This window comes from Primulina eburnea, chromosome 8 (genome assembly GCF_022965805.1).
Source record: "Primulina eburnea isolate SZY01 chromosome 8, ASM2296580v1, whole genome shotgun sequence".
In the NCBI taxonomy this organism is placed as follows: domain Eukaryota; kingdom Viridiplantae; phylum Streptophyta; class Magnoliopsida; order Lamiales; family Gesneriaceae; genus Primulina; species Primulina eburnea.
In genome coordinates, this window is record NC_133108.1 from 23188454 (window position 1) to 23202842 (window position 14389).

Sequence of the window (14389 nt, forward strand, 5' to 3'; positions counted from 1 at the left end):
TGCTTCTACTCCAATGAGCTCATCTATTAAGCTTGATAAAGATGAAAGTGGTATTCCAGTAGAGGTAACTCAGTATCGAGGTCTTATTAGTTCATTATTATATTTAACTGCCAGTAGACCAGATATCATGTTTTCTGTTTGCATTTGTGCTAGATTTCAATCTAACCCCAAACAATCTCATTATATTGCTGCTAAACGTATTTTGAAGTACTTGAAAGGAACTCAAAATGTCGGCTTATGGTATCCCAATGATTCATTGTTAAATCTTATTGGATATTCAGATGTTGATTATGCAGGTTGCAAACTAGACCGAAAAAGCACAAGTGGGTTTTGTCAATTTCTTGGTGATAGGCTGATATCCTGGTTAGCAAGAAACAGACTTCCATAGCCACATCTACTGCAGAAGCAGAATATCTGGCTGCTGGAAGCTGCTGCTCTCAGATACTGTGGATTCAACAACAGTTAAGAGACTATGGGATTCAAGCCTCCGAATCACCTATATTCTGTGACAATACCAGTGCAATTGCAATCACACAAAATCCAGTACTTCATTCCAGAACGAAGCACATAGACATCAGACATCACTTTATTAGAGATCATGTGCAGAAGAAGAACATTCGTCTGGAATATGTTTCTACTGATCAACAAACAACAGATATCTTCACGAAACCCTTACCAGAGAATAAGTTTTCTTATTTTCGTAATTCTCTTGGTTTGATAGATTTAACTTGATTATTTTCTGTTAACTTAGTTAACTTTTATTCTTACTCGCTTATTTATCGTATTGAACTAACAGTAAGATATTTGCAGAAAAGCAGAAGGAAAGTCAGATACGTAAACTGGAACTTTATTAGAAAACATTTCAGTACATTACACGATGCAAAAGTAAAAACAGTAGATCTTCAATGCTATTTAACCAGTAGCGTTAGATTTAGCTTTTGTCTTCAGTAATAGAAGTTCTCTATTATTTGCTTGCAAACAACAGGAACAAGAGAATCCAGCAAGCTCAAGGTCTAGAAAGAATCTAGCAAGCTTGGGTCTTGTCAGCACTAATGTATTTTTTTTAGATGCCTTACAGGGCATCATAGAGGATTTCAGCATCATCAATCCACCAGCACTCTCTTATTGCATTAGCATGCTTCTGGAAGAAATCGATGCTACATTTCAAACTCAATCGAAGCAACAGATCTGCTTGACTGTGGAAACTACAACTCCAGGAGTGTATTTCAAGGATCATTACGAAAATAATGATATCCTCAAAATTCTCTCTGAACAGTTTTGCTTCGACTCCTGAATCAAACTCTAACTCTCTTTTTACTTGAGTTTTCATTCTTTGAAGTTCATCTGTTTAACTTCGTTCAAGATATGCAGGTATTTATAGAGGGAACAAAGACTCTTGTGAATCGCAAGATTGCGACTGTTAATTTTCAACGGCTCAGATTGAGAGATGGCCAAGAGTCACTTGTCGCAATTATGACCACTTATTAATTGCATTTACCGAGGGGGAACAGGATTTTAGTCAAACTAAGAGTTTGACACCTTTTCAGAAAACAGAGAGAATGTTTGTCGTTTCGATAAAACTTCAAGTCTGCTGGTTTTTGTCAAAGTGCTTAAATATTTCAGCACCCTGAAACTTCCAGCAGACGTTATCATAAAATGACAAATCCTCTTCTGATTTTTTTTTAGTAACCGTCTGGACAGCCCGCCCTTTTTCAAAATTTTCAAATCATTCGTATTTCTGACAGTTTCTGCAAAACTTTTCAAACACTCAACCAAGAACATAATGACACGTGTCTTTATGTTTATTTGACGGCTGTATATCTATTTCAAATTTCACCTTTTAACCTTTACTGTTTCATATCTATCGCTATTCAGCTACTGCTTTCTCTCATATCATCTCTAACTACTGCAAAGTTTATCCAATTTTATCTACATACAGAAATGGCTGGAGCATACACTCTTAACGCTTATCAAGTTAACTTTGCTTCGGTTCTCAACATCAAGGATGAGAATCTCATGAAAATGTTTCAGGATATTGAAAAATCGGGACTCAGGAAATTCATGGAAGCACCAGCAGTTATTTACAAAAATGCTCTTCTGGAATTTTACGCTAAAGCAACATTGCATGAAGGAAGGATTGTTCATACGCAAGGAGATGCATCTATCTCTATTGATGCCGCACACTTAGGAGCAACCTTCCTCCTTCCACTTTCTGGTACGTCTGAACTCTCTGATATTTCCAAGACAGATATGTCTGTTGCACTCAGCTCTTTCTCAGCATCTGGAGAAGAAGTGTCTCCTTCTTGTCACAAGAAATTGCTCAAAATAGAATATCAGATTCTGGCCGATATTGTGGCTAAAGCTATTTTGATCAAAGCTGGCACCTTCGACAAGTTGACGAAGGAGAAGGTTCAAGTAATGACTGCCATCACTAAGGGGATTAAGGTGGGCTGGAGTCATTTTATTTTCAGAATTATGAAGGATATGGTTGTCAGGAGGAGTTCTGGTTTTGCTGTTCAGATCAGCGCTATGCTCAAGGATGCTGGTTTTGCCTCTACCAGTGATCTAGATGCTACTTCAGTCACCATGATTGATGCTACAAATGTACTGGCTTTAAGGCCTAAGCCAACCGTGGCGGAGTTTGTTGCGTTGAAGAAGGAAATTGAGGAAACTGCTTCTGAGGCTTCAAAACCTCAAAAGAAAATTTCAAAGAAACGAGTGGCTATTTAGACGGATTCAGACAAAACAGCATCAGAAGAGTCTGCTGCTGCTGTTCAACCAGCAGTGCCAACCCCAGCCAAGAAGAAACCACGCACCATTCTTAAGATTAAGAAGACAGCAGCACTGTCTGAAATTGAGAAAGTACCTATTCGACAGGTCTTTCCAGAAGCGGTTCCTTCTGCTCGATCAACTGCTTCTTCGACTGCACACGCTACTGCGTCTATTTCAGCCCTTTATACTGCTACTGTTTTTAAGCCAACATCTGGAATAGTTATTCGAGAACCAGCAAGCGGGTCTTCTGCTTTTCGACCCATCGTGCCTACTTCATCTTCTGTCAAAGGCAAAGGAAAAATGGTCGAAGAACCACCTATTTTTGGTCACAAGTCCACTGTCACCACCGGCGTTGATCTTCATCTAGCCGAGATTGAGACCTCTGCAAACGATGACATGCGTTTCTTTGATGAATGGCATACTGTCCAACTATTCCACTCTTTTGCTTACTTCAAAACAAAAAAGAATTATGGCAAGATAATGAATGCAGAAAAAAAGATTTTTCAGCTGGCAAAAACAGAAAATGTCATCGAGGCCTTGCGAAGAAAGAATTTTATCCTCGATCAGCTGAAATGTCAGAAATTAGAATCGGTTCTGAAAGTTCTTCAATCAAATTTTGGTCCTGCTGTTCCAGTGCTGTTCAGGATCAAAATGTTATTATGATTCTTTCTGACAGATTAAAGCAGATGAGTGAGCAACTTCTTGCTCAAGAACAAGGCTTTGGAGAGCCTACTGTCTATCATGTTGGCCTTGCCCCAATCTTTCAACAGAATCAGACAGTTGAGGAAAGGACTACAGCCTCCCCAAAGGCTTATGTTCTTAGTACTCCTGCATCTCCGACTAGGCCCATTCAGTCATCATCACTATTATCCGTGCATGAACTGACTTCAGTTGAGGAAGTCATTGAATCGATTATTCCTTCAGTCTTCACTAATCTGGAAGCATCACCGGCTATTTCATTGCCCCCTTCTGTTTCTCCTAACCCAGGGCAACAAATAGCAGAACCAGATACTACTTCTTTACTGCTGAATTTAGAGATGTTTTCTGCTGCTCATCAAGCAGAAATGAACATTCTTCTGGAACAGCCTTCAGCACCTTCTACTGAAGCACCATCAGATTCACAGGCTGTTATTGCACCAACGGAAGAAGCTTTGGCCTCTGACTTGGCCGTTCCTACTGAAGAAATCGATCTTCCCCTGGTTGCTGATGAACCTACTGTTTCTGCAATTCCAGCCGAAAGCACAGCAGACCTTGCTCCTTCTACTGCCTTGATGAATGCTAATCTTGTTTCTACTGCGTTGACTGTCTCTCATCCTGTTTTAACTGAGACGAACTCTCGTCTTTCTGAGATTAAACAACATATTCTTGCGCGAACTCCCTCCCCGGAATCAGATGCATTTAACCTGGAACATCAGATTGAGTCTCTACAAAGCGAACTCAACAACATCTCTGCTTTAGTGAAACGTATATCTTGTGAAAACATTTCGGAATTCTGTGGTGCTCAATCTTTCAGAGAACGAATGGGCAAACACATCTATAACACGGCGGAGACCATGGACAAGATGTATGCTGAAACCTTCGTTTTCAGACAAGCTATATCGAGAACTCACGGTACCATCATGCTTGCTCAAAATTATATACTCACTCGAATCACTGAGCATGATGATCTCTTTCGATCACTGTCTACTTTTGTGGAACTTTTGGATGCCAAGATTGACTCTCAAAATCAATCTATCACTGCATTGGATAATAGCATCTCTTCTCAGACCCCGTATCTGGAGATGCTAACCGATGGCATTCAAAATATTTCCGGCAGACTGAATGACCTCTTTGCCCATGTGGTTGCCGCTGATGCCAAAAAGGGGGAAGATAGAGGAGATAGAGGAGATCAAGCAGGAGCTAGGCAACCAGAAGATGAGGCTGAACCTTCTAACAGAAGATATCAAGAACCTCAGAATGAAGAAATCATTTACAGGGATATTGGAACCGATTGATTTTTTTATCTTATTTCTTTATTGACATTATCCGTTTGTTCGAATGATTATCTGTTTTATTTAACAACTTTCTACTGTTTAGGTTTTGGCATCACCACAAAGGGGGAAATTGTTAGACATGAATTTTATTGTGGCGATGATAACTAAGACCAGCAGACCAGCAGACCAGAACAATAGTATAACTTTTCAGTAGCTGCTGATCTACTATAACTAAACCAGTAGAAAGGGATAACAATACAAAACCAGTAGAGAACGTTTTCTAACGTTGCTATCTTAATTGTTACCGTTAAAGAGTTCCTAGTACTAGTATTAATTGCAGCATTAAATACTATACGGTGTCATTTAATGCACTTTACCCAATTAAGTATAAAACAAGACTGATTGTTTTATAGCTTTTCTGCAGGAACTTCTTTCGGTAATAAAGCTGATTGTATCAGTTATCTGAAGACATACTCTGATTGTGAACGTTGAACTCAGTCGATTATATATACTTGGATCAAATCCTTGTTCGACACGACACTTCGTTTATTATCATTCTTCAAGGAACAAAGCTTTTCTCTTATCAGACGAATATCAAAATTCCTTAAGCATTTAAAAAGTTCAACACAAAGAAAAGTAGCACACGCTTCATAGCTTATATCTGATCTTTTGAAGATCATCTTGTGCTACTGATTCTTACACTCTTCACGATCTTTACATCATTTATACTTTGTCAGAAGAGTCTGTAATCTGAAAAGAGTCTTTTCAGAACTTTGTGTTTCGCATTGTTTGTGAGTTGAGAAACTAAGAGTTTCAGTAGGCTGAGGTGTAAGTCCTTCTGAAGTGGGTGTGTACAAGAGTTGTACTGTAATATCCAAAGTCTTTTAGTTATACCTTCTGGAAACAGAAGAAGGGGAGACGTAGAAGAGTTTATCTTCGAACTTCCATAAACAACTGCTGCCTACTGTTTTATTGTTTTTCAACTATTTCATCAGATTGTTTCCGCACGTTTTATTGTAATCAGGTGAAAGTATTCGCACAAGATCAACTACTATCCTTAACAGGATTTTAGTACCTCATCAGAACGAAAAACGAGTAGAGTTTATTCACCCCCCTCTAAACTCAACTTCGATCCTCAACAGCATTGGTGGTTGATCTGAAACTTGACCTTAAATATTTGGTAATTAGATACTGATTAATAAAAAGCCAGGAAAAAGATCGAGTAGAATATTTGAAATTCGTTGTCGTTTACTTCCTAATGGGCTGAAATTATGGAATGCACCTTTACCCTCCTTTTATATGCACTTTTATATATATTTATTTATATATGCTTGTTCGGTACGGCACTCAATTTTGAGGATTATCATCTCATTATTGTCACCTCCTACCATTAAGGGACCACAATTTAACTGTCAACCAACGCCTTCTATGGAGTTGGGGCGGTTGCGTTTTTCAAGCTGACAGAATCTACTTTCCAAGAAGGGGTTGAGTTGTTGCAACCTCTTGCTTTGCTTTATGTTCTTCTTTCCACCCCTTTGGTTTAACGCCAAACTTTTGGTTTTGCATTTTAAATTTGTTTGACAACAACAGTAGGAATTTATTATCCTATCCTTTTCAATTTAATTGCATTATCACTCACTATTCATATATAGAAAATGACTAGTCAACCAAAATTCCTTGTTAATATATGAACATGTGTGGTCTCGATCCTTTTTTAGTCTTAATGAGTCACCTCTTGTATATCAACAAATACAAGTCATTATCATCTCAAATAACTAACTATACAATTAAGTAGTTATCATTCTCATTTAGTTGCTAAATCTATTTGCCATGTACCCTTGCTTGTTACTGTTTGAGTTTGAAAATCATATTAATATTTGAAATTCGTTTCTTGTGCATAAAGTAAAATAGAATCTTCTGTTAGAGTAGATGCCCTGTGAGCCAACTGTTGGCTAGGGAATTTATTGACTCGGTTGTAATAAACAATTTTTATTTTAATATAATTTAATATTTCATGGTTTGTTATTTCTTTATCTGTATACCCATGTGAACAACATAGATAAAGACCTTGATTATACTTTAATACAAATGAATCGTAATTCGATGTTGAAACTCATTTGTAAACACTGTATTATCTAAATCTGTTCCTAGTCGATTCAGCCGCCTAAAATATGGATAAAGGTCGCTTGAGCTCGAGACTATCATCTGTGATGTTGTGTACCGCGTTTCTTGGTAAGGGCATGGAGATGTCCAAACATACAGATAGGTAGTCATATGATGATTATGCCGAACAACCCTCCCTCGGACTTTCCAAGTGGTTATCATTCATTGAGAGGATAAGTCCGTGGTTATGATTGTACACCATTAGTCCTTACGACCCGGGACAACACTGAGGCTCTATATGTGAGGGCTGTGCTTTGACTCGTTTACCGGCTCCAGGAGAGTCATCAGGTGGTGAGGTTGGGTACAGTTGCGACATATATAGGAGCCAGTGCATTGTAGTCGGGAATTCACCGCTCACCTACAAGTGTGGATATCCTATGTGACCTGATGTAATAATAGTGCATGGAATCTCTGGCCAGAGTATAAGATGTACGTTGGAGAAGGAGTTCTCCAATAGTACATGCGGTGCCACTATTATAGTTATCACATAGTTATCGAATTAATATGCAACACTCGATGAACCAATGGTTGCTGATTCGATCGGGATATATGAGATGAAGGTACCGTACTGTACGTTAATCATAATCGACTGGTTCTTGCAGGCACTATCGGTGATATCTAAGGGATCATGGGGCGATGCTACTAGACGCTCTTACCATGATCTGATGGGTGCAATCAGAAATGAGTTCTGACATTCTTGATCAAGATGTTGATGAAAAGAATGGGGCTAACTGGGGTAAGCCCGAATAAAGGATAATGTCCTGAATCACAAAGAGTTGTGAACTCACGGCTAACTGTATCCCTGAACCATTGAGGGTCACACAAGCACTAGTTTACTTGTTCCCGTTGAGATAATAAATTCAATGAGTTGAATTTATAAAAAATAAGTTTGATATGATCAATCGATAAACTTATAAATAAAGTTTATAAAAGCTTATAGAAATTTTGAGAGCATGACTGCTAAAGACAGTCAAAAAGAAGTAAACATGTTTTGTTTAGATTTTGGCGATCTCCCATATATATGTATTAAAAGAAAATCAAGATTGGACAAGGTTGGAATGCATATTTAGAATCTTTCATTAATTTAATTAATTGGATTAATTAAGTTAAGGAATGATTAGAAATAATAATGAGGAATTTTGATTCCTAATTTACGTAACTTTCATCCACAAGGATTTTATTGGAATTCATTGACTTAATTAATATGATTAATTAAGAAAATGACAATTAGTTAATAAATTAATAATATATATATATATGTTGGAGATCACCGAAGCAAAAGGAAAGTGAATAAGGAAAAGGCTTTGATTTAGCATGCAATATTTTAGAATATTTAATTGACTTAATTAAGTTGATTAATTAAGTAAATTGAATATTAGAAACAACAAAGAGATTTTTGATTCTCTATGAACGGTAGTGCATCCGAAAGTTTCCAGAAAGAAATAAAAAAAGGACTTTCGGCTCTTTCACTTTGCAAGAAGAGTTTGGCTCTCAAAAAATTTATGAAACAATATTTTCTTGATCTCAAATACGAAAAACATCTTATAATTTTCTAGTGCAAATTATATGAGGAACAAGTTTCTCAGTCGTGGACCGGATTAGTAGATCGAAGAACGTTCGTAGGGAATTCACGAAGAGCTATCTCCGCTGACCCCGGAATAGTTGGAGCCAAGTGATAAGTTCACTAAAAGTATAAATTTTCTAAACATCCTATGTATGTTTAATTTATAAAAACCATACGAGTGTCCAAAATTATTTTGTTTTTCAAAATAAAATAAAAATTTTAAACTTCCGCTGCGTTTTTGGGCACGTAGAAAACCGAGATCCAACAGTGGTATCAGAGCCAAGGTTTTTTCTAAAACGTATGGTTTAATATTGAATAATTAGTTTCTAACCACACAATTTTCAGAAAATAGTTGCACCATCAAAAATATTTTTCTTCAGAAAACAAAAAAAAAAAAAATATTTTTCGGATCTGCCCGGAACTGTTCCGGGCAGATCCCGTGCGCAGGGCTGCGCGCGCAGCGCCCTGCGCACAGCGCGCAGCGCTCGGCTGCGCAGCGCACGACGGGCACGGAGCGAACGCGCAGCGGCGGCGCGCGGGCCGCGCGGAACGTCCGCGCGGCGTCCGCGCAGCGCGTAGCGTCAGCGTGCGCGGAGTGTCCGCGCACGCGCAGCGCCGCGCGCACCTGTGCGCGCCTTGCGCGCACAGGGCTGCTGCCACTGCCCGAAACGTTCGGGCAGCGGGCGGACAGCGCGGGCGGCTGTCCGAGAGCGTCTCGGGAAGCACGCTGAATAATGGGCTTGAATCGTTTGGTCCTATGGTGCGATTTTCTGAATTTTCAAATTTTTGGGAAAAATTGAAATTTTGAAAAATTAGTTCAATTTTTATTTTGAAAAATTAATTTTTGGAAATTTAATAATTTCCTTGTGAAATAAATAATTGGAATATGATTTTAATTATTTATGGTAAAAATGAGTTTTTACAAGAAATCAATTATTATTGAATTAATTGGAAATTAAATAAAGGAGTTTATTTAATTTATTAAATTCTTTAATGATTTCGGTGGTTAGTGACAAATTATTAGATATATGTTTTTCAGTTAATTAAATTTGTTTAATTAATTGATGTTAATATTTGATATTAAATGCATGAAGGATGATCGAGAGCCTTGACCAATGTGTTAGGTGTATGTTAGAATATTTTAATGTTTTTATTCAATTTTATAATATTTGTGTTTGTCACGAAAATTTGCGGGCGTGCCAGGCACGTGTTCGTGCCAAATTTGTGAAAATAATCTGACTTCTTTTACCAAACGTTGTGTTTCTCGATTCGATCGTTCGTTCTAATTCCCTCGAAATGTCTCCAAAAATAAGAACATAAAATGAAGAATATACTGAAATTAAAGGTGGAATTCATAAACAACATCAATATTCCTTATGCTGCCATGAATTTGATCGACATTTTTATAAGAAAGTCGGAGGAATATGCGAAATATGAAGAAACTAAAATACTGGAAAATGAAAAATGATGAACTATTGAGAGGAATTCTGCAGAAATTATGCTGTAGATTTGTGAATTTTTGTGTGTAGTTGTTGAGAGAGACCTTTTCTGATCGTCTTCCTCCACTTTTGTTCCACTCTGCACGACAGTTTTCCCTTCCCCCGTCACTCCACGTTCTTCCACTTCCTTCCACGTCGGGCCGTGGCAGCGAACTGCTATCACGTTTCTTCATTGGGCCATTGGGCTTTTTCTCTGTTTGGGCTTTATCTCTTGGGCTCCCAAGACTTTGGCCAAATCACTATAAGTTGGGTAATGCCTATCTGTTTGGGCTAAACAATTGCCCCCCGTAGCCAATTTGGCCCATGGGCCAATTTGGCTATGTTTTTGCACGTCCCTTTTCAAACACGTAGAATTCCCTCGCACATTTCCAAGCATTTTTATTTCCTTGGAGTCCTTCTAAAATGAGTTTGAAAACGTACCCCCTTCACAATACAAGATCCTGGCTTGTTTATATTTCTACCAAAAACCTTATTCCCCAACTATCTTCCTCGATCCCCGCACCAAATCCCTAAACCTCCTACACATTCCCTTCGTTCCTTCTATTATACCCTCACCACCACACTTCTTCGCTAGAACACAGAAACAAAGCTCCCTCCTACCGCCCTTCGTTCCTTGATTTTGCCCACTGTCCGGACGTTTTTAATCGATTGCGAACCTCAGAGTGTGGACCGATCTGGGCGCAACCGAGGTTTGTTCTCCCTTTGCGTGGTTTGGTTTCTCCGCCTCGCACCTTGCTGCCCGCGCGACTCCAGGAAGCAGGTAAGGTCTTGGGTTCATACTTTCCTTCAATATGGTGGAATTAATTGTGTGAACACCCTCTGTTTTTGTTCGAAACTTTGCACTGATACCTTCATGTGGGCGTTGTTCGGGCACTCGTGGCAATGAAATCAATATGCTGTTTAATGCTCTTTCCTGTCAATGTTAATTTTTCCTTTGAAGAAGTTTCCTGATTTAAGATATGAAGTAGCTCGTGCGTATTAACTCACAGGGACAAGCAGTGAGTCTTTACTGGTGCGCACCTATCGTTTTACCCGTAGGAGCCAACCTCTTTCCCCTAGTAGCAGATTTGTAACTGGGATGTCTACTTCTGGGTATGTTTATTCTTTATCTGGGTGTACTTTGATAAGTCTCAGTTCATCTCACTTTGAATTTAATGCCATTTGCAGACCCTCAACGATCGTCGAGGAAGACTCGACCTCGGTGGAAATTTTTAATCATATCATTGATCCTTCCTATTTTCATATTCCCTTATCCACCGAGGCCACCAACATGCTCTTTCCTCTGCCCATCCTTGAGCCAAACGCCTTACTGCTAAATCGCACTGTTGTACCACCCTTTGAGTTTGCCAAATTTAAATCTTTACCCAGAGGAGACGTTAACTGGAATGTTTGGGTGGAGAGGTTGAAAAAATTTGATGGGGGAATGTGGCGAAAGCAAGGCCTTTATCAATTCATCCAAATGTCCACCACCGACCGTACTTTTAATCTTGACCTTCTTGAGGGTGCCATTCGGCTGTGGGCACCGCATTGTAATTCCTTTATTCTTCCATGCGGCCCTATGTCCATCACTCTTCAAGATGTTTTGCACCTCACTGGTCTCCCCATTCTAGGAAACGACTTTGCTAGTCTGGTAGATGTCCGGGACTTACCCCAGCTCCCTGAACAATATTGGAGCCCTTCTTCTTACTCTCAGATTATCAAGTCTTGGTGCGCTCTCAAGAGGACTTCTCCTACCAGCGAAGAACGTATATCCTTTATGTGGGTATTGATATGTAAGTATCTTTTTTGTCCTTCTTCTGGTAAGCCGACTATGGAATATCTGGCCCTCGCTCGGTCTCTGAGCACTGGAAATGTACACGGTCTTGGTGTGATGTTTCTGGGATCACTCTACCATTGGCTGAATGTTGCCGTGAATGATGTGCCACTCTCTAGACTTAACGGGGTGATGTGGTTCCTTCAGATATGGCTGTTCTCTTATTTCCCTGAGTTAAAATCCCCACCCGGCCTTCTTTCTGAGAGGTTGTCATGGAGGGAACTAATGGCTTGTCAGAGTACTTTCACTGTTGCAGGGGTGTGTGCTTTTATGCGATCTCTGCCCTTCTCGAGAGCTGTTCACCGGCCACCATTCCTCACCATCACAGCCGAGGATTACCCGTGGATTGGGTATATGGCTACCAGTAAAGCGACAGACATAACTTCCTTAGTTAACAATGTGCGGATTGCCACCCTTCATCCTCGTTTCCTTGTACATGATGGGGTGTCCCCCCGTGATCAGAGTACCCATGTTTTTGAGTTCTACAATCCAACCTTGTACCCCTCCCAGCTAGGTTTGTGTCCAACCGTGCCCTCAAACGCTTTGTATCTGCCTCGCCATCTGAACGAAATGTTGAAAGCGGAGTTGTCTCAAAAAAAATTCACTTCCCTATCGTTGATTGAATTATCGGAGCAAGTCGAATATTTTAAGACTCCTGTTGTGGGGGCCCCCATTTCAGTCTCCGATGACTACTTTGCATGGTGGACTGCGAGATACAATTGTATTATCCCTGCAGAGTTGGACATATCAGGTATATTTTCCCTTGCTTTTGTATGATTTGCTACTCTGAGATTTTAAATATTACGTATTTGGACATGTAGATCCTCAAAGTCCTCGACCAGTCTTGGATCTGTCGATTGCAAGGAATGATAAAAAAGGAAAGGAGGGGAAGCCCAATCCTACCCCAGTGATTCCGTCTGTTCAAGTGAAACAAGTATCTGTTCCTTCGCCGTCGAGACGGCGGACTCGATCTGCCACTCATTTGTCTCGGGCAATCCAACCACTCATCTCCATTCCTCCAGCTGGCCTTGTGACGGTGGAAGAACTTGATTCCTCCTCAACCTCCAGTCCTTCGAGAGAAACCGAGTCGGATGAGCGCATCCCTTTGGCCACTCCTCTGTCCTCATTAAAGCGTAGAAAAGTCCTTCCCGGGGGTCATTCTGATGATGTGGTAGAGAAATCTCCCTCGGCTGGCTCCCACTGTCAGGTAATAGCCATTCTACTCTCCCTTTCATTGCCAGTTATTGTTTGGGTCTCACCTTCTCTTTGGCTTTGTAGGATTTATCGTCACGGAGGGCGATGGTCTCTTTGGTTGAAGAGAATCAGGAATTTGACTTTAGCTTTTTAGATTCCGGGGCCTCCCCTATGGTTTCTTCTTCTCATATTCCTACTAGCTTGGAAGTAGCCACCGCCAAGGCTTCGCTGCGGCATTTTCTAAATATAAATCTTGATGCCTTTGGAACCATGGAGAGGAGCACCGTTCTGTCTGCCATGTACATACTGCAGAGTAGCCCTGACTTTTCCTCCACGTCCCCGTTGCATGACATACTGAATACTCTGCCATCTATGTTTTCTGCTTTTCAGGCTTCGAGTTCCACTTGTTCCGAGACATTGACTCAGGTAAGAAATTTCAAGGGACAGAAAGAAAGATTGGATAGCCTACTCTCCGAGAGAACAACTGCCTTATCCATTTTTCATCAAAAGACTACAGAGTTTGATGCCAAGGAGGAACTGGTGAAGAAACTAGAAACGGAACTCGCTCAACACAAAGCTGATATGGTAACTCTTCTGCACGAGAGTGAGGTTGTAAAAGCCTCCTCCGATAAACTCAAGCTTGACATTCAATGTCTGGGTGATGATTTGATGACTCAGAAACAAGCCAATCAACAATGGGAGGACGACTTGAGGGCTGCTGAACAAACTCGAGCCGAGTGCTTGTCCAAATGGGAAGAATTGCGCCAACTTGATCTTTCTTAATCTTTATGGCGACTTTATCTTAGGTTTTTGGTAACTTTATGGCATTTTTGGACCATTGTGTAGTATTTCTTTGACATGTTGCATCTGCTTTTGAATTTGCCATGATTTGGCTTGTCCTTTTCGTTATGTGTATGTTGGGGGAATGATTAGAGACTTGTTTGGTTATGACATCTGCTGCTTGGGATTTATTTGCAGGCGTTTATATTTTTGGCATATCTTTATTTACAAAGGAAACTCTGCCAAAATTTTCTAAAAAACAAACACTTAATAACGACCCAAACAACGCAAATCACACGCATTCCCATCTAACGGTCAACCATATTTCTCCAAATAAAGCTCAATGAATTTTCATGACCTGTACTAAACAAACCTTACTTTGTCAACGATTTGGCCAACTAACAAAACGAACACTTGACCTGAATTAATTACGATGAGCACCGTAAGCCGGTATTTTTATTTATTTACAAATGCTCCAGCATCATTTACAAACAAGATTAGCAAGAAATGGCTTAACAGCCTATTCCTCCCATATTTACATAAACTTCTTACAATTTATTATGACAAATTCAAACAAAGTGGCCGTCTAGCCTACTCTGCACCAGATTCCCTCATACCCTGCTTCATGGAT